This window comes from Nomascus leucogenys, chromosome 1a (genome assembly GCF_006542625.1).
Source record: "Nomascus leucogenys isolate Asia chromosome 1a, Asia_NLE_v1, whole genome shotgun sequence".
NCBI classification, from domain to species: domain Eukaryota; kingdom Metazoa; phylum Chordata; class Mammalia; order Primates; family Hylobatidae; genus Nomascus; species Nomascus leucogenys.
The window spans coordinates 14,942,718-14,969,497 of record NC_044381.1 but is presented as its reverse complement, the minus strand read 5'-3'; the positions used below and the strand labels follow the sequence as shown (position 1 = coordinate 14,969,497).

Sequence of the window (26,780 nt, the reverse complement as noted above, 5' to 3'; positions counted from 1 at the left end):
GTAAGTATTGGAACTGGGCATGGTTTGTGAACTTCGATATGCTGCAAGGTTACTAAGCAGTTATTTTATTTTTTGGTGGGGGTCAGTCTATGGAGACTGTGGAGATTAAAGTTATCGGTAAAGCTTACTGTAATCATTCCCATTAGCTCAGAAGAAATGTAATTCTTTCTTGCTTACATGGATGAGAAAGTGTGTGGGTAAGTTTCATTCATTTTGAATGTCTCTCATTTAATCAGCAGATTCAGAATGTATTAGTGACTCCAATATATCTGACTGCACTGGTATATGGTATATATTTTAACTTTGTTTTCTACTATAAGGTCATTTAAAAACCATTCTGACCTATCATTTCCTCTACAAATTTCTTATGCTTATGTTGTACAAACTGAATTTTTATATAATAGAGAGGATTATTTAAATAGGAAAGAGAATCCTGAATATCTTTGAGCACTTATTTTGTTTAGTGCGTCTCTGTGGAGTTGCATGCTTAAAAGAGACATACACCATAGCCATTCTTGAAAATATTTGCTCATAATTGCTACACCCTTATGGATGTGTTTTCATACATAATTCAGGAAAGAAAAATTATTGCATGTGATAGATTAGTATTACCACATAAAAGTACTGATTTGTGTCTCCTATTTTAGTGCATTGCTAATTCTCAAGTGATAAATACAGTATACAGTAATTTCCATGAAACCAGACAGTTTAATTCTGCTACCAATGTCATTTTAATGCAGTTGCAGCCATATCTCTGGCTTCAGCTAGCCCTTGTGCAGGAGACCCTCCAGCAGCAAGGATCCTGGCTTGAGCTCACTCAGTCATTTTACTCCCACATGATGTCATGCAGCTCAGGGTTTCCTGGTCTTTGAGTGGATGAACATTTCTGCCTTTTAGGCTATCTGAGATGAGGTTGGGATTTCTTAGGAAGAACTTTTATGAAGAAAAATGCCAAGAAAAAAATGAAATACAGTAAGATACCATAAAAAGAAATGGATGAGCACAAGTTTTTGTTTTCGTACTTTTTTTTTTTTAATCCCCAATTAGGTAAATCTAACCATAGGTTGACTTTCTGGCTGGACTTGAAAACTCATTTATTTCCAGTTTGTCTTCCCTCATGAAACACAATAAAACAAAACAACTCCACCCCCGAACCTGCTCCTCTTCTAGATTCTCAAGGGGCTTAGGAATTGGGGTACAAGAAAATGGTCAAGACAGCCCACCTGATTTATTTCTCTTACTTATCCAGATTTGTTTTGGAATCACATGCCAGCTTCTCTACCTTCAAATGCCTTATAATGCAGAATATTATATATTTTTTGAGAAGGTAATATAAGTTGCTTTTTCTTCTCTTTCAAGTAATTAGTTATCTTTTTTCCACTTCATATGCTAGAAGTAAAACAATAAAGAAACCTCTGGGAATTTTCATTAAGTGATTAGTTTTCATATATTCTGTCTTTCTAAGGAGGGAGGGAAAGAATGTGATTTAAATTTTTAAACTCTAGTCTTGATGACTAAAATGTTCTCAAACTTGGTTAAATCAGCTATCTCTTTACATAACTATTGGATTTCTTTCAGGGGGCTGTTTCCTTACCGACATACTGTACAAATAAATGCAGTTTAATATAGATATATCTTGATGTGTTTAGATTTGGTAAACCCTCTTATCTTTCAAACATGCATCATTTATTTAAAATGCATAGGCATATGTTCAGAACAAAGTTATTTTCAGTACATATATATTCATTAGCCTGTGTGTGAAAGTACATTTCAAATCACAACCATTTCAATATTTGTTTTTCTTTCAAAACTTTCTTTTATCTCCATCTTGGTTTAATTGAACCCTAGACCTGAACTCTTTAAAGCATTCCTATGGAGCCAGGGTACATTTGAATGTCTTTGACTGATATAAAATAATTTCTTTGTTGATCGTATACCCATGCATGATAAGATATGCATAAGAAGAAATCTGGTACAGAAGTATAAATAATACTTATCTTTAAGCCAGCATCTGTCATCTGCTTCAGCAGACAGTGCTTGCTTTCTTCCTAGCACAAAAAGGCCTGAAAGATTTATGGAGCAGCTTTGTTTGTGCTCTGTGATGCTTAATCAATTTTTATTAAATTCTAAATTAAAACTTGGCTTTCACTTCAGTGACATCTCTGATGTATAGAACAAGGGGAGAGATCATGATGCCCTGAAAAGGTTAGGCATGGGTGATCTAAATCCCCAATCTATTTCTTCCTACAGGACTTCTTGCAATAACTTTTGTAAGTCTGAAGGAATCCTTGTAGGTTTGCAATGGAAAAAGCAAATACAGCCCAAACTTCAGACTTTTCAAACTTCTAGAGAGTGGATATTTGTAATTTGTTTTTTAATACTCATGCATATTTCCAATATGTGGGAAAAGAATACATAAATTCTTTCAATGTGCAGGTAATATGCTCATTTTGCATTCAGAATCATCTGAAAAATACTCACTAGTTATGTTTACAGAGAATCTTAAAACTTTTGGTAATTGAGGTTTAACATATTAAATATCTGATAGACATGTGGACTCTGTAGCCTTTTGCTGGCTGGTTTGCCTTATAGGCTTAAATTTGGAATTTTTTTTGCCTTTTCAAACAAATTCTTCTGGTTGAATATCAGTATATAGTAGGAGGCTCACTCTGAGAGAGGATAATTTATAAATGACCATTTCTTGTCTTGTGATCTTATGTATATAAAGAATCTAGAGTCATGAGTCAAATTGGGATTTTTGTTCAGGAAAAAGGTTAAAAAATTAGACATACAATTGGCTTTCTTTGATTCTGTGTCTATAAGGAGAGGAAGAATGGGATTTAATTAAAAATATATTTCTGCATTGAATACTGATATTTCAGTCTTTGAATTTGCTTTTTTTAACATCTGGTACACACCAGACTAACCTGTACATATTATTCCTTTGGAAACATATGTTTGTGGGCCCTGATCCAAAAGTAGCTTATGTATCTACATTTCAGAGTGTAAAGTTTCTTGAAGAAAGGTGGGGAGGGAACAACTATGAGATATGTTGTTAATTATTGTTTATTTTCTAGGAAATATGGCAAGCTGTAAACTTAAGATGACAATATCTGTGTTTTTGAATTATATAATATGCTACTTTGGAGAAAGTGGATTAAAGAAAAATTTGGAAGCCAATTCTTACATGCCCTAGGAAAATTAATAATTCATGCAGCTACTTCTGTCCTATCACTCATCTTTTCATTGCCACATTTATACTTATGTATTATGAACTGCCATTTTTTTAGTTATAAATGCCACAGGTAGATATGGATGTTGATACTGGTATAGTCTGTTTATCTACTTATTACCTAAGCCTTGATGCATATTCTTGTATTTACTTAGCCTTGGTAATGGCCTGGTCCGTTATGCATACATAACTATTGAGGCAGTTTTTGAGGTTCTGGAATTATTCAAAAGACCTGGCCAGAAATGGTTAAATGGCAGGTAATTGCCGAATACATTTGCCCCTCATTTGCCTAAAAGCTATTTGGTGCCTGAGTGTATTCTCGCCATGTGCTTTCTTTCTCAGCTGTGGCTGATTCAGAAAGACCCGTTCGAATTACTGTGAGAGTAGAGAAGAGACCCTGAATTACCAAAATGAAGACAGCCCTGCTCAACTTGATATGCAAATAAGCTCTGAGGATACAGTTCAGTTGGTCCTGGCTTTCTAACCTCAGAGCTCCATCTTACGCTGTCACTTGCCAATGCCACTTCATTGTGATACTTGCAGCCTACAAAGCTCGAGAGTTTGTCTGCTTTCTGTGGAGTAATTTTGAGTAGATGAACTGAGGCTTGGGCGAGATTGCCAAATGAGGTGGTGATGATGGCTAAAGAGACTTGGACTTAGGGAGTGCTTTCTGGCAGAAGTACAACGCAGACGGTATCATGTTTTTGACCATGGTACTTTAGACATGCTGCCAAGTGTTTGTAACGAGATAGGGCTGTTACTATACTTTGCTTTTAACTTTACTTTTGCATACAGTACATCGTTCTTGTTTTATAAACTGTGTCGCATACTTTTTGTACCTCTATAAACAAGTGAAGCTGTTGAGTTTTTGGATAAAGTTTGAAGCAGTCTTGTGTTGCTTCTTCTTTGCTTTATGCTCCAAGTTGAGAGCTGAATAGTAAGATCTTTTTTCACACCATTTATAATGCGATGCACATTTTGAAGGCAATTTAAATTCTTTTGGCTCCCCAGCCATATGCTTCAAAATGGAAGCATTATACGTGTCTGAATAGGGGACTAGGTAGGAAATTAGAGTATAAAGATATATGGCAGGATATATAGTAGGGTAATATTATCTATTGAGAGAGAGGGAGAGAAAGAGAGAGGGAGAGAGGGAGAGATGGGGACAGAGAGATTAATTTCACTCTCTAGGAATTTTTCCAAACTTTAGGCCCAATTTTGCTGAAGAAAATTTAAAATGTTTCCATAGGCTACACAGGAACTTTTATGTATGCAATTTATATATTTAATGAAATTTTGGAACTTGAGCAGTGTATTATTTGAGAAATTGGCAATATAGTCAAGAGTAATGGACTTTAAGGTATAATTTTTAATGTAAGGACAAAACTAATATAAGTGGAAACCATATTCCTCTTTTTTTATTACAGTTTTTACTCATTCCTTTTTATGATTTTATTTCTCTTCATCCTCACCATCCCCTCTAAATTTTCTTCAGTTTATTTCTACATTGGAAAAGTGAAATGTAATGTTCTTTTTAACATATAAACTCTTTCACTCTCTCCCTCTGGAGGGTATCTGTCACTGTTTTCATAATTTATTCTGCTGGGTAGAAAACCCCAGGTTCCTCCAATATTCTGAAAATAATTTGTGCTTTTTGTAGATAGAAATTTTCTGTTTCGAAGCTTCTCTCATTATAATCATGTAAGGTTCTTGTGGTTATGCCACACTGATCACCTGGATATCATTATAAAATAATTTGGCTCATATTTGGATTTATATGTTTATATATCTTTAAGTTAGAACAGAGATTCCTTTCTCATTCTTACTTAAATGTTGTTTTCTTATCTTTTTCTGTTTTCCTTCATAGATAATAAGTGACTTGTAGTATTAGATCATACACAACTGGTAGTTTCTTCTGTAACTGTCATCAGAAATGAGTATTGTGTCTATCCAGGAGTTCCTGCACTTTTTCCTGAAGGAAATAGTTTGTATGTTAAGTATACCTCTAAACCTTATTCATTTGAAGTAATAGTCTTAGAACGTATACACATGCCATTTTCTTCTTTTCCTCTCTACACCACGGATTTGGAAATTATGGAAGCTTTTTACAAAAAGACCTAATGGGATTTATATGTTATTTTCTTTGTGGCCATTCTGTAAAAATACTTTTCAAGGTTAAGTTACTGTTCTCCTGTGTAACATTGTGAATATAAAATACTACAAACCTTTTTGGTGAAATGATGGAGAAGAATCAATTTGTTCTTTAGTACAAATTTCTTAATTTAAGTTTCTTAGAATCCCTATGTAATGGGCACATTACCGACTGCTCTTGTAGAATCAAATGTAACTCCTTTTCCTATTATAAACTATATTGTATAACATAACAGCTTTTGAATAATTATCATATGATGTAGTTTCACCATCACTTGACCTTATGCTGTTTAGGAGACACCAAGGAGTCCTGGGAATTAGGAAACAAAACAGAGAGGGAAAGAAAAAAAAGCAGGAACTGAATTTCCTTCATTCATTCATTTATTTTTGAGAAGGGTGGAGAAGCCCACAGATTTATATCTCGGTTGGGTGAAATTGTGTTACTGTTTATCTGTACCTTTTTCCCCCTGTGGCAAGAGACGTGGAGAATAGACACTCACTCCCAAAGATACCAAGTTCCAAAGCACTGACTCATGAGTCCACAATGAAATACTAGGATGCAGCCATTTCCTACCTTTGTTTGGAAATGAACTGATTGGACCAGGCGGATGTAAGCCCTCAGCTGCAGGGCTTTACAGAAGGAAATGGTTTTGGTCTCTCTTAGGTACTCGATGCTGTTCTGTAACTTCTTTGTATTTGACTGAATCAACCAATGTGAAAGTGTTCCCTAGACTATATAAAATTCAGTGCATGCACCCTTCTGTCTGTTTGTGCACATATACTTTTTATGTGATGGTAGGGAAAGCATCAACTGCTTTTAATGCAGTGAATTTTTAATGTAACCTGATGTATTAAACTCTCCACAAGACTGTCTCTCTTGAGTAGTCTCATTTATGTTTGCAGCCCCTACTTTTAATGGTGACTTCCAGGTGCTGTGTGATCTGACCCTTGCCTCCCTCTCCCCAGTGAGTCACTCTGCCTGCTCTTTCAGTACCAGCAATACTACCATCCCTCCAGTACAGATGAGCCTCAGGCACTTTGCTCTGTCTGTCCTTTCTGCTGGGAACCCTTTTTGTCTCAGATGGTCGTAGGTAGGGCTTGCTCCCTTACCTCATTCAGAGGAAGACTTAAATTACATGTGCCCCCAAAATCTCCTACCACTCCAGCTACCACTGTCTTCTTCCCAGCTCTCTTTCTCCTTACCCTGCTGTACTGTTTGCCCCATAGCTACCTCACATATTTCATATTCATTTGTTTCTTGGTTTACTGTTTCTTACCCCTCCTAGACTGTAAGCCTCATGTGGGTTAGGACTTTGATCATCTGCTGTTTTGCCCAGAACCCAGAATATGGTAGAATATATATATATATATATATATATATATATATATATATATATATATATAGTATTGTACCTAGCACTGTGAGGAGCTTGGTAGATCAATAAAAAATGTTTATTGAATAAGAAACAGTGTAGATCAGCAAGAGATGTTGCTGACCTCTTATATTGGGCTATTTGGAAGTTATTTAACTTCTGGATGCCTCAGCTTTCCCATCTGGTATGTGGGGACAAAATTTTGCATACCTTGGAAGCATGATGGGAAGTCTGATTAATAATGATTAGTAATCATGAGCAGTGAAAAGATCAGACACCAGCTCTGTTTTATGAGAAGGTATATAGACATAATGAAGAGTTTTTGTGCTCAGGGCAATGGTATATCTTAGGTGGCCAAGCTCTTCCCTGTGTGTGCTGGCCTTCAGCACTTTTCGGGTGTTAGTGATTTTGATGATCTTCTGAAGATGGATGAGAAGAGGGCTAAGAATGGCTAAATCTTGGAGAATAATTTGGGGAGTCACAGTAAATCAATAGGATGAGATAGATGAAAGAAATTGGCTCTAAAGACAGCATTGGAAGTTTTAGATTGTCATATTTACCACCTTCAGTTCTCAGACCTGATAGTTTTCAGTGAAGTAGCCTTTTAGGAATTTCAGAAGTGTGATTTTACCTTGAATTTATTAGGGCTAAATACAATTGTTTATGTTTATGCAGTTCATAATTTTGCAGTTTAGTTTGTGTGGGTTAGTGGCCCTACTGTTCAACTGGATGGCAAATCTGTGCTAGGAGGATACCATATGCACAAGTATTTTCTTAAATAATGTTGGCGTTTGCCACTGGTGTTAGGGGAAGAAGAAAAAAAAATGAGAGCAATTCTGGAAGCCCTCCAGTAAGGGGTTAGGAAAGAACTTAGGGACAAATGCTCCTACTTGGAACACAACACCAAATAGTGGCTTTTTTGTGTTTTTATTTTTTTTTTTTTAAAGAGAAGCCAAAATTAAACACAGTAGAGTTTACTGTTTGCTAATCAGCATGTGTTTACTTTCTCTTCCAAAACTGAAGTTGCCAACCAATACATTTCCTACCCAGTGCTATGAATCTGTCCAAATAAACATGGGAAGTAGTGAAACAATGACACCACATGAAAAATATATCCTTATTCATTAAATAGAATCCAAAAAATTCTCTGGAATTTAATTGTAGCAATGACGTGAGGACTGTTTGGTCTATTAAGAGAGGATAGTGACTTCCCTCTTCAGTTAGTCCGGCATGGATGAGTGTGATTTTAAGTGGCTCTACAGTTCTACATGCATCGTCCTAAATCTAGATAGATGAAAATGGATCATTTCCTATCAACCCCTCACTCACACCGGTGGACTAGGGCATTTGTGGTAGAGTTTTATGATAATTACAAACATAAGCAGCTTGTCAGAATTCAAATAATCAATTTTAATTTCTGTCTCAACCACTAAAGATTACTGACCACTAAGATGGAATTAAGGAGTGCTTTCTCTGGAGATTGCAAACACAAGGGCAGAGAGAAGTTAGAAGCTTTTATTTTGTGGTCAGTTTTGAAAAATCCAGTCAAAAGCAGTAGCCATAATCAACATTATAGAGAACCTTAAATTCGTAAAGACGCCAATTTAGCTATTAGTGGGCAGTTCCATATAAAACTGGTAGCTATAATGCATACACATGTCTTTGTTAAGAGGCTTTGTTGTAGGAATGGAAGATGAGGGTATAGTGATTATTGTGTTATGATCAATGCTATTGTTTAAATGTGTCTTTAAAAAATATCCAGTACACTCTTGATACTGGAGCCCAGCCTCTTGTCTTCCATCAAAATCTGCTTTTAGGAAAAATGCAATATCAGGCATTTATCCTTTATTGTGAGTTTAAATACATATGGTGAGCTTCCAGTAGTAATTGTGTTAAAAACCCAGTGGGTAAAGTTTCATAGTTACAGTTCAAGCCTTGGGGGTAAGTGGTGTTTCTGATAAGGACAAGCATTCCTTCTGACGAAACTCTTACTGCCCAGGTTACTATTTTTTTCTTTCTTGTACATATCAGGTCCTAGTGATGCTTCTGGATGAGCCTCAAAACAAAAGATTGTTCATTCTTTGAAGGTGATTTACCACCTAATTGTAATTTGGCAGTATATGAAGATTAGAGTTGTTCTATCCACAGCAGTACAACAGTGCTTTTTTTAAAAATAAGAAATAAATTAACTGAACAACTGTACTTCATAATTCGTGGACTTAGTCAGGTAAGTGACATATAACCAAATAAGAGTTGTGTATAAAACCAAGATTATAGCCCATGAAAACCCAAAGGGATCTTTTAGAGTGAGATAGTATATGTCAAAGTTGTCAGCCAAACTGTATAAACTTGGTTGTTGCCTTTGTTATCTAATCTAATCATTTACAGATAAGGAACCTGAGGCCTTCAGCACTAAGGTCTCACACAGGCTTTTACAGCTGGTGAGGAACAAGGTCGGGGCTGGCAATACTGGGAGTTCCTAAACACAAAAGGCATTCTCCTCTATCAGTCTGCCTCCCAAGTTTTAAATGATGTCCTTTGAACATCAGATCACCTTTATCAAAAAATTTTTAAGCCTGAATTTTAAAGGAATGAGATGGAGTGAATTAGTGTGAAGTCTTTTTTCTGAGCTTGGTGTTTATTCTTTATTTTGTTTTCAATCATATAACATTTTCTGTAATGTCCCATTTGAGTAAAATTATCATTATCCTCTATAGGCATATACTTATTAAGTAGCTACCAGTTGTGAAACCCTAAATAGTTAAGATTGCCACATTTGAACTGCAAGAATAATGAATGATTTAAAAGTCTAAAAGATGTGGTTATTCAACATTTGTTCAAAAAGACCAAATGAGCATATTTGAAGCTATTTTTTTTGTCCCCTGCTTGATCCAGTGATTTCACCTCACTATTGTTATTCTGATCCTCTTGGATCTGGTTTTTAAAAACATATGTTGAAATAGTTAAAACATACCAAAAAAAAAAAAAAAAAAAAAATTTCAACAAACAAATGCATGCACCACCAAGTTTAAGAATGTTTAATAAAATTTTAGTTAAATTTATGTAAATTAAATTAAAAATATGCTAGTTTTACAAAGCATAACTAACAAAATGTTAAAAAAGAGTAGACTGAGTGCAGTGGCTCACACCTGTAATCACAGCACTTTGGGAGGCCGAGGTGGGCAGAGGTCAAGAGTTTGAGACCAGCCTGGTCAATATGGTGAAACCCTGTCTCTACCAAAAATACAAAAATTAGCTGGGCGTGGTGGTATGTGCCTGTAATCCCAGCTACTCAGGAGGCCAAGGAAGGAGAGTTACTTGAACGTGAAAGGTGGAGGTTGCAGTGAGCCGAGATCCTGCCACTGCACTCCAGTCTGGGCGACAGAGCAAGACTCCATTAAAAAAAAAAAAAAAGAGTAATGATAATATACCTACATGCCTCCTCTTACCAATCTCATTCCTTCTTATCCTACTACACCATGAGGTAGCTTCTCTCTTAAATGTGGTGATTCTTGTTCTAGTACTTTTATTGCATGTACTTCTGTTGCACATGCGTTTGTGATCTGGTTTTTGATGCTTAGAATGCTAATCTCTCTCTGCCATCCAATCTAGAGAGTAATCCTCTGACATTTTACCTTAGGATAATTTCTCCTAGGTTTGACAGTTCAATAAGTCAAAGGACTGCAGGCTTCAATCCTGGATTTTCCAAGAGTCACAGAGGTTAGCTCTAAGTCTCCTTTCCTGGACATGTAACACAATAAAACAATGCCCTTGACTCCTGTTTTGCTAATTATAATTGATAGGTGCTTTCTATAAGTAAAGCATCTATAAGTAAGATGTTATATAAATTAAACAAATTTTCATTTTGAATATTGGAATGAGTGCTGATAGTGACAAAACTGCCCTCAGGGTTATTATTTCAGATCAAAATTGATAGACTAGAATTAAGCTACAATATTTCAGCTCAGACTACTAGTTAATTTTGTCTTTGTACATATGCTCGCCTTTTAATATTTGTAGTTTGCAAACAGTTATTAAAGAATAATAGCAAAACAAGTTTGGGCCCAGTGGTTCACGCCTGTAATCCCAGCACTTTGGGAGGCCGAGGCGAGTGGATCGCCTGAGGTCAGGAGTTCGAGACCAGCCTGGCCAACCTGGCGAAACTCTGTCTCTACTAAAAAATACAAAAATTAGCTGGGCGTGATGGTCTTGGCCTGTAATCCCAGCTACTGAGAGGCTGAGGCAAGAGAATTTGCTTGAACCTGGGAGGCGGAGGTTGCAGTGAGCCGAGATCGCACCACTATACTCCAGCCTGGGTGACACAGTGAGACTCCATCTCAAAAAAAAAAAAAAAAAAGAAAAGAAAAAAAAAGAATAATAGCAAAAGAGCTAAATACTGGACATCAGACTTTACCAAAGCTCTTTATGGTTAAATTGTTAGATGTTTTTCTTGAAAATTTTTGAAATCACTTTCTGAGAAATTCCTTCACATCTGAAAATTTCAGCTTCCAGTTTCTCATGAAGGGATATAAATAGTTTAACTATTACTTACATATTTAAGGCAATATTTGTGTGATTTTGCATTTTCAACACAGCGTACTATGTTTATGGCTAAACTACATGTCTATAAGGGATCTTTTGAAGAGCAGTAATGACATCATTGTTTAGGAAGTGCCACAAGTTAAACTTTCTGTTCTTTGCCTTGGTTTTCTTAAAAAGTGGTGACTTTCTGCTCTATCCTATCAAGAGCAAGTGCAGCATGTGTTAGTAGAAGGAGGAAGCCAGAGGCAGACCCGCCCTCTTGACCTGTCCCACTGAGCATGCCAGTTTCCTAGATGAGCCCTGGCCACTGTGGACTCTGCTTTAGAGACCTCTGCAAATAGGTGGTGGGCACTCCTGATTTATTTGATTATAGACTAGGATAGTTACAGACTATAGTACATAGGCAGAACAATTGAAATAAACATTTAAATAAAATAAGTTAAATAGTTCAACTCATTATAGGAACTTGTTACACTTTAGGATTCTGTAAATCACTTAAGAGCCATAGAAAAATATAAGGATTCTTCTCCTTAAATTTCTCATTTGAAAGTTTCCAAGGTGAAAAGAATTCTTAGAAAAGAATTTGACACTGATGCTGATCCTTAGCCCTCTAATACTTTAAAATGGACTTCCAGACTTCATTTCTCACACCTGGCAACCTTTAGCCTTCCTGTCTCCCTTGTCTTAACAAGTTCCATGATGTGAAGTAAATCTGATGGCTTTTGTTTATTTAATTTCTTCTTTCCTTGAGCAGGTAGGTGGTGTGTCAGTAGCTGAGTATCTTCTTTCCTGGTGGCAAATGATTTAGAAGAATCCAGGACCACTGTGCATTTGGTGCGTTTTGCAGCAGGAAGACAGGCACACATGGAGTTAAGCCCATGGCTGCTCTGTGTTAACCGAACATTCCCAGTGTGACGGGGTCATAATCCCTAAGCAGATGCTTTACGGGGTCTCATTATTGTCCAGAAGTGGCTCTTGTATGAGAAAAAGCAGCCATGCAGAAAAGGCACAAACACTATTGACTTGCCCACCGTGGCATACGTTTTTTTCTTCCTAACATCCGTGAACCCATTTCATCCTTACCTAGCCATGATGTCGCTCCTTCCCTCGCTACACCTTTAACTCACTGAAAATCAAAAATAGAACAACAACAAAAAACTAGAGTAAAATCATACTGTTCCATGCTGATAAGAGACTGCGGTTTACCTTAAGATCTTTTGAGTGTGTTGTTGTTGACGAAGACCTTGTTTCTTTCCCAAGTCTTTCAGCCACATTGTGGCCTTTCAAAACCTTTAAGTCCTGTAATACTATATTTTGTGAAGAAGGGAAAAAATGAGATTTTTTTCCTCCTTGCTTTTGTTAACCCATTCTTGTTTTAGACTCCAACAAAAAGGGTTTTTGTTAACTGGAGCTTAAAATCGGCCAGCGTGCAAAGTATTCTCTCTTTTTATGCAAGGAGGATTAGCTTGACATGTTATGCAGTTCTCTTGTAGGAGCCATTCACGTGTCCTGTCATAAGGTGTATAATTACTGCACTTCACCATCAGCAATCATTCTTAAGCTAAAACCTGTTTTAAACCTCTCATTAATATAAATCATACCAGGAAGGTAGAAAATATACCTTCAAAAAGAACGAACTGTTAGGGAGTTAATCTGTTCTTTTCATAATAGACCTGGAGCAAATAATTTTTACTTAGCACTTTTCTTTCTGTGCAATCAAAATAGTTTGTGATAAAAGATCTGGTACCTGGGATTGCATAAATGTGCAGTGTTTTATTTAGGCAGGATTGGGCTTCCTGCTTGGTGCCAGCCTCGTTTTCCCTCTGTCACCCTTGAACAGTGAAGTGTGTAATCCTCCATTCTTTTACAGTCAGCCCCCTGACAGGACTGCCTCTCTCTCCCTCTCTCTGCCTTTCCTTGTCTCTCTCCCTCTCTCTCTCTGTCTCTCTCACACATACTTGCTCATACAAATAAATTCAAGAGCAAATAGTTTTTCTTTTCAGGGCTTTCTCCCAGTGAATTCTCCCAGCATGCTTAGATAGCAATCTGAACTTATAAACAAATGTCTCAACGAACATATATATATATTTTTCATGGAAAAACCATAGGCCAAGGACTCAGATATCGCTGCTGTATTTATTTCTTAGTGGTTTGTCCTAGTGACAGAGTGGCAGCTCTGCCACTACGGCTCGGGATCCTCAGTTACTCATCTTGCCAACTCCATTTCTCCGCTCCCCCTTTGCCTTTCGCCACCAGAATCTACATGCCACTGCCTCAGAACTCTTGTGAGGGATGATTGTGGAAAGTTCAATCCAAGCTAGGCTTTCCAGGGGGGAGTAGGCTAGTCAGTCTCAGGAAAAAAGTCTCCAATTCTTTGCACATCCCGAAAGGCCCAGTTTGATCTGGATTTTACCCACCTTTCCAAACTTGTTTCTCACTTTTCTCTCTGGGACTTCTGCCTCATCGTCTGTACAACCTGCTTCCTCTTTAAATTTGTCAAAAAGTGCTACTTTTTTCTACCTAAATGCCTTCACTTCTACTAATCCCATTTCCTCCAGCTAATTTTTATTTACCCTTCAAGTCTAAGCTTAAGCTAATCTTCCTTTTCTCTTTCACGTATTTTTAGTTAAATGCCTACCATGTGCCTGAAATTATTCTGGGCTCTTGAAATTCAGGGTTCATTTGGATATAGACTATATCTCTGCTCTCATGGGACTTACTTTCTAGGAGAAGCCTTTGACAAAGAAGTCTTCCTTGACATTCCATTCTGTTAGCGCCCTTTATTTTGCATTTCTGTTGCTCTCTAAGGTTCTTCATAGCATTTTATTCACTCTGTTAAACAAATATTTGCTAATACCCATTGGAAATAGTCATATAGCTTGGACAAGTTCTGTTTTCCCTGATGAACTCAAAGCTCTATGAGGACATGATCTCTGACATATGTCTATCCAGGAAGATAGAAGGCAATTCATAGAAGCTGAATGAATTAATAAATGAATGGCTTTCTCCCTGTCCCCAAATATTATAATTGTACTCTGCCTGAATTATTTTATACCATTCTTTTATATTGTCTTAAAAATACCACTAATTAGAAATTCATTAGGTCAGGCCGGGCACAGTGGCTCACGCCTCTAATCTCAGCACTTTGGGAGGCTGAGGCGGGCTGATCACCTGAGGTCGGGAGTTCAAAACCAGCCATGAACAACATGGAGAAACCCCGTCTCTACTAAAAATACAAAAAAATTAGCCGGACATGGTGGCATATGCCTGTAATCCCACTACTTGGGAGGATGAGGCAGGAGAAGCGCTTGAACCCGGGAGGCGGAGATTGTGGTGAGCCGAGATCACGCCATTGCATCTGCTTTTCTTTATCACCTGGCAGATGTTAGTGACTGCAGGATGGGGATAAAAGTCAGCTTGGGAGGGGATATTTTAGAGCCTGGAACAGAGAGAGGTCTAAGGTGGTTGGCTCAGTGAGCGTCTTGCACTGGGCCCTGAAGCCCAGAAGGGAAGGTGGAGAGGAGTGCAAATGATGAGGGAGGAGGGTTTTGAAATTAAGCCTGGCTTCCTTCAAGAATTTATGTAAAGCTGAGAACTCCATTTCTTTCTTCTTGTTCCTCAGCAGAAAGGAAGAGAGTAAAATTAGTAAAGATTTTTTTATGTGCCACAAACTTTACATATATTATTTTATTTAAGGCATTATTTTATCTCCAGTTTATATTTAGGAACCAGGCCTTTTTAATTCCAGAATTAGTACATGTAAAGCTGACACTCTGCAGCCTTTTGATGCTCAATTAATGTCTACTGAATGAATGAATTTATTGTAGAAGTACTTGATTTCCCATTTGGCATAATTCTTCATAAGGCCACCCTCTTTAGACTCAGAATTCTTGTTGGTACTATTGATATGATGGTTGAGTCGCGTTCAGGATTGAATTGGGCTTTGCGTGCTGGTGTAACAACCTGATCACCTAATATGTTATTGGTTCAATAGAATTCATTGAGTTCCGACCATCAACTTACCTATGAGCTTTTAGAGCACAAATCGATAGTAAGTTGGAGATTACCTGTATGTGAATGTAGAAATATCATAAAATGAAATCTTAGGTAGTTGATTTTCCTGTGATATTTAGGGCACTTCTTTTCTCATGCTTAGTTTAAGTGAATTTCTCTACCTCTGTTTTTTTTTTTCCCCTATAAACCTGCCCAAAGCATTTTTACAAGTAGATGGTACATATAATAATGATTATAATAAAAACAACTACCTAAAAATTTAAAAAGAAGTCAAAAAGATAAAGGAATTTCTAAGATTCCAGAAATATAAGATCTTATGTGTCCCCATTTCATATTGAGTCACCTGGAACATGGCATTAAATTAGTTTTGGTTTGGGTTCATGTGAAAGAGAAACCACATCAGTAACACACTCTAATAAAACTAAAATACAGTTATAAAGAGACATCTCAGATGGACTGAAGGAGCTAAACTGTCAGATCCTTTCTTATGTAGTGGTAAAGCCTGGGTAGAAAGGAAGCTTTTTCATTAGAATATTTTCAAAATCAAGCATACATCAATTTGCAAGCAATTTGAATTTATGTGTAATTAATATAGCTCAAATAAATTAAATGAACAATTAAATGTTTACTGTTTTGACCACTAAAATGGAGTGTGGCTTTTGTAAATGGGTTCGAGTGGAACGTTGTATAGTTTAGATGTGGGAATTACTGTTAAGAATCGTGGCCGGATGCGGTTCTGGGAGGCTTTGGGAGGCTGAGGCGGTTAGATGACCTGAGGTCAGGAGTTTGAGACAAGCCTGGCCAACATAGTGAAACCTCATCTCTACTAAAAATGCAAAAAATTAGCAGGGCATGGTGGTGTGCTCCTGTAATCCCAGCTACTCGGGAGGCTGAGGTGGGAAAATTGCTTAAACCTGGGAGGCGGAGGCTGCAGTGAGCCAAGATTGCGCCACTGCACTCCTGCCTGGATGTGAGACCCTGTCTCAAAAAAAAAAAAAAAAAAAAGAATCATAAAGTTTATTATTTTATAGTCTAATATCTTTGATGCATATGATTCTCTTCCTATGTAATTGTTTTTAGAGTTAGTAGTTTAACACAATAGCTTTAGATTCCTTCTACTGGCTACTATATGTCTTAAAAAGATAGAAAATGCAGAGTTGTATGAGTCATCTGATTAAAGGAAGAGTAAATGAATTCTTAATGAGTTAAAAATAAAAACTTGGATACTTAAAAATGATGTTAAAGTATATAAAAATAAATTATGTAAAATTGATTTAAATTAACACCATAATAAGACATGAATTACTTCAAAATACTGAGAGGTTCAGTGGCTGGAGCTTAGACTCCAGAGGTTCAGGAGGCTCCTCTCTGCAGTTAAACAGCAGTATTAACTTGGGCATGTTATTTAACCCATTGAGGCCTCCCTTTCTTCATTTGTAAGATGGGGCTGATCATCGTATCCACCTTGATGGTTTGTGTTGAGAATTAGAGGGAAACATTGTGAATCTTGTTATAAAAAGCTTGCTTACAATTGACATATGTAAGGCGTGGTTATTATCATCAACAACATTGGAGAAAATAGATTTTTTTTTTAAAAAACATGATTACAGTACCGTTGTAAATTTTCATGCCAGTATTCGTATTACTTATGTTCAGGGAAAATACCCAATTCATGAAAATCCAAAGTAGGTCTGCCTTTCTCCATAGTATGATATATTTCAAGTCTATGGAGAGATATTCAAGAACAATGTTTTCTAATTCATTGATTTTTAAAAAATTCATCCATACTTTTTTTATTCAACAGATAGTTTTGAGTACTTGCTAATATTTCATGCCCTATACTGACCTAGAAATGAAAAGCACAGGCTCTATCCTCAAGGATATCACAGTCTAAAAATAAGATCTCACCAGCAAACTGGGAATCCATTTAGACAACGATAGGTGGCAGAAATCTCTGAACTGATAAATTAGCTTTTAAAATTGGTAGTAGTTTTCTGCACATGTTTAGAAGATATTCCTTTTCTTTTACTTTTCTTTTTCTTTTCTTTTTTTTTTTTTGAGATGGAGTTTCACTCTTGTTGCCCAGGCTGGAGTGCAACAGCGTGATGTCTGCTCACTGCAACCTTCGCCTCCTGGGTACAAGCAATTCTCCTGTTTCAGCCTACCAAGTAGCTCGGATTACAGACATGCACCACCATGCCCGGCTAATTTTTTTTGTATTTATTAGAGACGGGGTTTCACCATGTTAGTCAGGCTGGTCATGAACTCCTGACCTCAGGTGATCCACCCACCTCGGTGTCCCAAAGTGCTGGGATTACAGGTGTGCACCACCGTGCCTGGTCAAGATTTCTTACTCTCTTCCACAGCTTCCCCACCCATATGAGTTTATGATAAATTGGGAAACCATTTGGAATCCAAACAAAAAAGGTGTTTTTAATTATTAGTCCATCGAAAAGACAGAATTACCAAAATAACTACAGTTCTTTATTTCTAAGGTTTCTTTGGCTGTATTAGTCTAATATTTATTTTTAAAATGTGATTAGCAATTATCTGGACTAATTTTTAATATATGCTTATATTAATAAAGGTCATAAGAAGTATTTTTTAAGACTAATATGCTTATATATTAATTGCTTTTTTTTTTTCTGAGATAGGGTCTTGCTCTGTTGCCCAGGTTGGAGTACAGTGGCATGATCATGGCACACTGTAGGCTCCACCTCATGCATTCAAGAGGTCCCCTCATCTGAGCCTCCTAACTGGGACTACAGGTGCATGCCACCCTGCCCGGCCAATTTTTGATTTTTTGTAGAGATATGGGGATCTCACTATGTTTTCCAGGCTTGTCTCGAACTCCTGGACTCAAGTGATACTCCTGCTTCAGCCTCCCGAAGTGCTGAGATTATAGGGGTCAGCCACTGTGCCTAGCCTCATTGTTTTTCTTGATGGTCGTTTGACCTAATAGACTTTAGTCAAAAAAAAGTTCTCCAAATATTGTTTATTAGCTTGTTAAAAGGGAGATGATCCGTATCTCAATGAATAAATATTTTCAACCTGTGTTACAAAGCCAAATTGTCATCATTTAGATTTTAGAAAAAAAAAAGCTCTTTAAAATGTATAGTACATACCTTCCCAATTAATTATTCTTTTTAATGCTGTATCTAACAGTGACAGAGAATTAAAGACTATAATAATTAAATCTGAATTAGTGTTAAAAATTTTACCTGATCAGTGTTCTAAATCATATTTCAATGAATTTTATTGAAATGTGATTCATTCAGATTTCAAAAGGAAATAACATGTATTTCATCAGAATGACAAAATACAGTCAGCATAAAAGAAAAAAAATTATTAAAAAACATTTGGCCTGGGTCTTTAAATATTTTGTTCTGTATTTCTGAATTGTTTTTCTTTTGGCTCTTCTTCTGGAGAATTCCAGTAAAGTTGAGAGTGAATCCTGATACTTTGAAAGAGTCGAATCTCCCTTTAAGCCCCATGCCTATGGTGGAAAACTTACTATTACTTTCTATATCAGACTTTAATATTATAAGCAATGATTATTTTTTCATGTTGTTTCCATAAAATGAAATTTTATCCTAAATCTAAAGCCATTAAACCAAAAAATTCCAGGCACAATACATCACTTCATTTCAGCCCAAGCTCAATCATTGCTTTCAAATCTATCATATTACCTATTTTCTTCTTGAGGAAGAATGTAGTGTAAGGATGAACCTAGTACCAAACAATAACTGGCTTCTTAAGAATGGGATTTATATTTATTTATTTATTTATTTTATTTTATTTATTTTTTTTTTTTTGAGACGGAGTCTCGCTCTTTCACCCACGCCGGACTGCAGTGGCGCGCTCTCGGCTCACTGCAAGCTCTGCCTCCCGGGTTCACGCCATTCTCCTGCCTCAGCCTCTCCGAGTAGCTGGGACTACAGGCGCCCCCCACCACGCCCGGCTAATTTTTTGTATTTTTAGTAGAGACGGGGTTTCACCGTGGTCTCGATCTCCTGACCTCGTGATCCGCCCGCCTCGGCCTCCCAAAGTGCTGGGATTACAAGCGTGAGCCACCGCGCCCGGCCATATTTATTTATTTTTTATAGCATTCTTGAGATAAAAAGATTCTTGGATATCCAAAGCAAATGTATTTAAAAAATGAGGCTACAGTTTATGTTCTAAATCATACCTTCTGTTCTCACTTATATCCGGAATTTTAAAATGTTGGATACTTAGAAGCAGAGTAGAATGGCACTGAAGTGGGGAGGTGGGGAAATGCAGAGATCTTGGTTAAAGGGTACGTACAGAGTTGCAGTTTTGTAGGATGAATAAGCCTTGAGATTTAATTGTTGAGTTGAGGACTATAGTTAACAATATTGTAATGTATACTGGAAATTCGCTAAGAAAGTAAATGTCATGTGCTCTCCTATAAGAAAAGGTAAAAAAGGCAACACATTCTTTCAAAGAAAAATTTATAAAATTGAAAAACCACTTATCCTCTCAAGGAAGACACTGTATTCCTATTTTAAAGGTAAAGAAAATATGACAATGGTATTTTGGGGGAATTGGTTCTAGGACCGCCCCAACCTCAGGCCCCACTGGGGATACCAAACACCGTAATGCGCAAGTTCCTTGTATAAAATGGCATAGTATTTGCATGTAACCTGTGCATATCCTCCCATATACTTTAATTCATCTCTGCTTATAATACCTAATACGGTGCCTACATATCACTTCATTTGAGTGGATTCAGCATAGCACTCAGTGTGCGGCAAATTGGAGTTTTACTTTTGTAAGTTTGTGGAATTTTTGTTTTCTGAATATTTTTGTTCCATGGTTGGTTGAATTCATGTATGTGGAGCCCATGTGTATGTACATCATTCTTGAAGAGACTAAGATAGGGCAGAACATCTAACTGTGATCCTCTACACCTTGATTTTTCTCAGGACACTTTCAATCTAAATATTCTCTTAGTTCTTAGCTGTTAATTTTTAGTGATAAGATCATCATGGTCTTCCAATATTAGGGATATATGGTTTCTACACAGAACGTCATGTGGAAACTGAAAAATAGCTGTGATCTTAGTGAACAGAAGCCTTAGCAAATGATGGCACAATTTTCTGTTTAGCCTATCACTTGTTTTCCACCTTTTTGCATATTGCATATGGCCTTCTGGGTCAACCAGAAATATCTTAAAAGCTGTTAATTGTTCAGGCAAACATAGTAAGTGTGGAGACTGGAAGGTGTAATTGGATGAGGGACATTTTACTATTTGTTTTATTTTGATGTGACCTTATTTCTTTTAATATTGTTTTAGATTATTTTGGAAGGCAGGGGGAATCCTGTTTGCTCAAGGGACAAAATTTGAGAAGATACACAGGACAGCCCTCAGTGACTTCTTGGCCAACTAGAGTGTAGTGGGCGATGAGGGTGGCTGATAGGATATAGTGTGGCTGAGAAGGAAACAAACCATTGCCCTTGAGGAGACCAGGTGGATTCCTAGTATTGTACTTCTCTATCAATCACAGGTATTTCCATTTCCTTATTAGATTTTGATTTCGTATATTTAGAGGAATCGAACTAGAGCTGATAAGATTTTTCTGCGTTTGCATTTCCTTGAAATTAGATTGGCTTCTAACCAGTCACGTAACACATCTTCCCCCCTTCTTCTTCCTCTTTTACACATTGAGGGAAAACATGATTTCTCAAAAAATTTAACTTTTGATTGATCTCCTATTGAATTGCACAAGAGGAGAACTTGAGGTATGAAAAGAGACTGTAATTATTGAATAATTAGTGGTTTCTACATTTTTATAGATAAATGCCCTAAAAAAATTGGAATGCTAATTTTTAAGCTTTGTTCTAGTTAAATTTGTTTCTAATGGGTGAGAATTGGACTTGCTAAAATTATTACAAACAGGTTGCAATTCAGAAAAGCAATGCAGTGGAGAAGTTATTAGTATGAGTCTGAACTGGAGTATTACGTAGTAGTCACTTATGAGTAAGGCGAGGACAGGGTCGGAGTAGATCAGCTCAGTGACCTGGGGGAATCGTAAGTGTGCCCCTGCTGTAGATTTCTGTCAGAAAGTCCCTGCTCTATCATCTAAGCATAGCAACTACCCTCTCTGAGCCTTTATTTAGCTCAAGCTTGTTCAATCCATGGCCTGCAGGCTGCATGTGGCCCAGGATGGCTTTGAATGCAGCCCAACACAAATTCATAAACTCTCTTAAAACATTATGAGATTTTTTTTTTCTGCTTTTCTTTAAGTTCATCAGCTATTGTTAGTGTTAGTGTATGTGTGGCTCAAGACAATTCTTTTTCTAGCATGGCCCGGGGAAGCCAAAAGATTGGACACCCCTGATGTAGCTGCATAACCCACTAGATAGAATTCCAGGTAATGTCTTGAGGGAGCAGTGGAAAGAAGAAACGGATTAACGTTGAGTCCAAAGAGTAGGAAAGAAGGGGTGTTTGAGCTAGTCTGCAAGGAATACTTTTTCTTTTCTTTCTTTCTTTTTTTTTTTGAGACAGGATCTCACTCTGTTGCCCAGGCTGGAGTGCAGTGGTGTGATCATGGCTCACTGCAGCCTCGAGTTCCCAGGGCTTAAGCCATCCTCCCAGCTCAGCCTCCCAAGTGGCTGGGACCACAGGTGTGTGCCACCGTGCCTGGCTAATTTTTTGTAGCAATGGGGTCTCACTTTGTTGCCCAGGCTGGTCTCGAACTCCTAGGCTCAACTGAGCCTCCCATTTTGGCCTCCCAAAGTGCTGGGATTACAGGTGTGAACCACTGTGTCTGGTCCTGGAATGCAGATTTCTAACCTTAATGAATAAAGGGACAGATTTACCTGGGAATTAGCTTGGGCAAAGGCTCTGATTACCAGTTTACCTGGAGCTTGAGGTGCATGAATTAGTGTCAGGTAACCTGAGCCTGGAATCCAGGAAATGACCCTTAAGGACCCTGAATGCCATCTGATGCAATGGATTTCCTCATGAGGTGCAGGGCTTGTAGATGAGGGTGCAGGAAGTCTTAGGGGCCCTCTTAGAATTCTGCCTTCCGTGGTAGATAATGGGGAGCTTCTGCCAGTGTTTGAAAAAGGAAGTTACATGTTCCAAGCTGTGTTCTTGAAAGTTAATATTAGTGGGATGTAGAAAGTGTTTTGGAAAGATGAAGAACTGGAAACAGTTGACAAAGGAGGAAGTCTTTGCAATATCAAAAGATCTGAGAGCACCAGTGCATTGGAAATGGGGATCCAAGGATCAAAAAGAGAACTTGACAACTTGCTACCTCCTAATTCAAGCCAAGATTTGCTTCCTTTGTGCTTTGTGGAGGGAAAGGTAATGAACGGTAGTGCTAAGCAGACAGGCTCTTAATGCTTTCTCTTAAACAGGGTAGCCTTTTTCTAACACCCTCATTTAATAATTGAGATATGATGGTTCAGAAAGGGAAAATGACATACTTACCAGAGTTTTTAAGCTTTGCCAACTGTGCAGTTTAGTTTGAGAAGAGATGACTCACTGGTAAAGAATGACTAGCTGGCATACAGGGCATAAGAAGGGCAGCTTGCTCAATTATACTGTGGATTCCAAGGGAGGCTGGGGCCAGCTTGGCTTGGAATATGTCAGGACAACTTCATGGGAGAATGTGGGTCTTACCCTGGCTGTTAAAATAAGTTATGGAGAGGACATGAGCATTACTTAAGTAAAGGTCAGAAGACAGGACCAGCTCTGTGCAAAATTGGGGAGTAAGATAAGCTTGAGGGGCAGTGTGGTATGTGGCTGTGAGCCTTGGGGTCTTATATACTTGAGCTGTGTGACTTTGGGAGACATAATTTGTCTCATGAGCCTCAGTTTTTCTAACTGTAAAATGGAGCTAATAATAATGTACATATAAATACAAAATAATTGTTTCATGGCTTAAATCTGGCTGCGTATTACAAATATTGTGTGATTCAACCAAATCTATTTATACCTTATAGCGTTCTTATGATTTCTGTGTCAGATAATGCATGTTTAGCATAGTTCCTGCCACATAATCAGTATGGCATCTTAGTAACTATTTGCAATATTATTCAAGGAATAGGAAACTTCAGAATCTGGAATTTAGGTAGAGCGGTTAACTTTTAAAGCTGGAGAAGGCTTTTACTTTGCGATACGGGGAAGTAGCCAGGTTGTAAGGGAGAGGATGTTGAATTTCAAGTGAAATGTGGGAATATCAACCAGAAGCTGGGGTTGGAGCGGCAAAGACTCCTGGTGTGTCAACATTTGTCTTGGCTTGACCTCAGGATGCAGAGTTTAGTATCTTGCTGCTGATGGAGGCCTTACAGGAGTTCAGACTTTTGGGGTGAGGGAGTAGATGGGCTAGTAGGTAGGATATAACATAGTTCAGAGCAGAAAACTCTCCTTGGGAGGGGGTGAGAGGAATAGGAAGAAGATGGGATGTGGGGTGTGTGTGTGTGTGTGTGTGTGGTGTGTGTGTGTGTGTGGTGTGTGTGTGGGGTGTGTGTGTGGGGGGGGTGTGTGTGTGGGGGTGTGTGTGTGTGTGGGGTGTGTGTGTGGGGTGTGTGTGGGGGTGTGTGTGTGGGGTGTGTGTGTGTGGTGTGTGTGTGTGTGTGTAGGGAGATTGATTTCACTGGATAGAGCAGAAACTTCGGGTGGTAGAACCTCATCTGCTGATTCTTTGCAATTCTTCCTGAGGAAGTTACGCTTTGATGAAGGGGATTTTCTGAATGGGAAATAAGGGAGAGGGCAGGAGGAAGAGGAGAAAGTGAAGGGGAGGTGAAGTTTGAGAGTGTGGGGTTGATGGGTATAAAAAGATATGAGAGCTATGGGCTGTGATCCACTGTTGAGGAGACTGCAAGTCCAGCATCCAGAGAGACAACAGAGAAGAAACTGGGGCTCCCAGGCAGGGCTCCTGGTTTCTTGGTGCTCTAGGTATGGTCGAAAGGGGGCCACATGCCCAGAACAATCCTGCCTTGTGGTAAAGATGCCTCTCAATAATATTTGGAGAATGCCATGTCTTTCCCCTAGTACAATACATGGAAGCAGAATTCAACGTATCTCTCTCTGAGCCTGTAAACCACAACAAGGGCTTTAAAATAGCTTCAGATAGGCACCTTTGCCTTGTTTAGGAAGCATGTACTAATTAGAAAGAGTTGTGTTTTCTTTGTGGTATAAGCCTTTGCAATGGATCTACATTGTCATTGTTACCAATAATAGCTAATGAGATTAAAATTTAAAACAGGTGTCTGATAATCCTTGATGAAGAGAATTCAGGGGATATTCTTCCTGATTTTGCTTTCTCTCCACCTGGAAAGGAGGTGGATGAGCCCATCAGACCATAGCCTGTTGTTGGGAGGAAATTCCTTGGCTCAACGTGAAGAAAGTGTAGTACGCCTAGATTACGGTTTACCAGGGACGAGGGCCTGTTGCTTTGATGTGCTCCCAAGACTGGAGTTGGAAAAATTTTTTTGATGTAATTCCATCCTCTCATAGTGAAGTTCTTCGATTTCCCAGGGATGGAAGCTTTGTTATAAGAGTCACAGTGTAGATTCTGATGTAATGACTCAAGATATTGGCTTTCCAGAGGATTCTTAATATACTGCTTTATTCACCATAGCTTTAATTCCATTGTGTTAAAAAGAATATGCCACTTTCTTGTCATCTGAAGAACTCTTAATTTCTTATATCCCATCAAATGTAGTGTTATTTACTCAAGCTTTCTTTCCAAATTTTGCCCTGGAGTGTTTGTAGGCAGTTACATTTATCTCTAACATTACTCACCATTTAGTAAAAGAAACAAAACAAAACAAAATGCCAGCAAAAGTAACTCCTCCATAAAATACGTGTAAAGCAGTAATAACATGTGAATGAACAAAATCCTGGCTTGAATCTGTTCTTTTGCAACAAATGTAATGCGGTTGTAATTTTGAGAAAAGAAGCCTGCAAACAAAAATAGTTAGTAGTTTAATTTTAGGTTTACAGTTTTGACATTGTAACCCTAAATTACATCTTATTTGGAAAAATCTCTTCAACTTAAACTTTTTTTTTTACCCTAGTGCTACAAGATGACTCTATATTAAAGTTTCTCTGGAGATAAAATAGCAATATTTGTCAATCTATATAATAGTTAATATTCAAAGTAACATAATTTATCTGCATCTTAGATTTGCTCTTCTTGTTGAAAATACTGGTAGTTTTAAATACACAGAATAGAAAACAAACAAATGCAAAACTCCTTTAAACATGGCAGATAGGGAGTTGTGAGAGGCTGTGCCAAACTTCATAAGGTGCAGCATTTAGGAGAGATGAAGGGCTAAAACCATCAGAGTTTCTACCAAATTGGGTGATCTACATCGGCTTCGTTAGCCACCCCTTAATGAAGAGCCAGCACTTGAAGAAATGTTTCTGCATTAGGAGAATGAGGCAACTATTTAATGGTATCTAGTTAAAGCCAGAAGGAGACCATGAGAGGAATGATTTCAAGTTCCCTAGAGGGCAAGAAGTGTTTCTCCATGTGGTACTTCCAAGAGTAAGATAAACAAATAGGCACTTAATAAATGTCCTTTGATGATGGAGAAGTTAAAAGGAGGGTACATCAGTAACTGAAATTACCTGGACTTAACACGACTAAAAGTTAATAGAAATCTAGGCATCCACTGTGATCAAGGCCAATGCATTTAAATAAGTACATTTCCAATTTCAGCTCCTGGGGAAAAGAGTACATTTCAGATGCCAAACCTCCAACCAAATCTGATTGGTAGTAATCGCCTCTTTTGGCCTTTGGTAAAATTCCCAGTAAGCCAGATACCAAAATACAGTATTAAAAACTGAAGAAAATTCATTTGTTCATTGATTGGGTGACATCTATAGTCATCAGTCTCTCAGGAGGTTAGAAGCCCAACTTGGAGTTCTACAGCAGTGCATTGCTGTTTGCCGTGCACCTTCAGTGTCTCACATTACTGTATGCAAAGTCTTTTTCAAGCACCTTATTAAAGCTGTGTTGGCTTGGACAGAATGCCAGTGGGTGGAATCTGGGTTTTATTGGTGCTACTTGAGGGAAAATACTTAGTTCAGGAAGGCACTGAAAACAGAAACAGGGTTTTGAGGTTGTTATTTGGAGTCAGACTCCTGAGTATATCATGGAAACAAAAGAATTTTAAACTTAAAAAGTATCATTTTATTTTCTATTTGGCCTCAATGTTGTGATAATGTCTGTCCCTATTTCCTGTACAACTGGCCTTTTTCTTCAGTATTTTTCCTCTGGGAAAAAGTATGCCTTCCAAATACCACCTTGGAGCTCTTACCTCATTATTCTTATTCCCTTGCTAGGCAAAGCAACCACTGCCTTCTTAAAAGTTTGATGAGATCTACACAGTAATACAGGAACTCCCAGCAAACACAGAAGAAACTGAGTCTGGGACAGAAAGTACAGCTTTACTGGCAAAGGATCAGGGACCTAAAAGCTTACATT

At 37.8% G+C, this 26,780-nt stretch overlaps 1 protein-coding gene across 11 annotated transcripts in view; it reads left to right on the top strand.

The window, feature by feature from the left end:
• Positions 1–26,780, top strand: part of NFIB (nuclear factor I B) — a 234,496-nt gene that overhangs the window by 70,677 nt on the left and 137,039 nt on the right. The window lies entirely within an intron of this gene.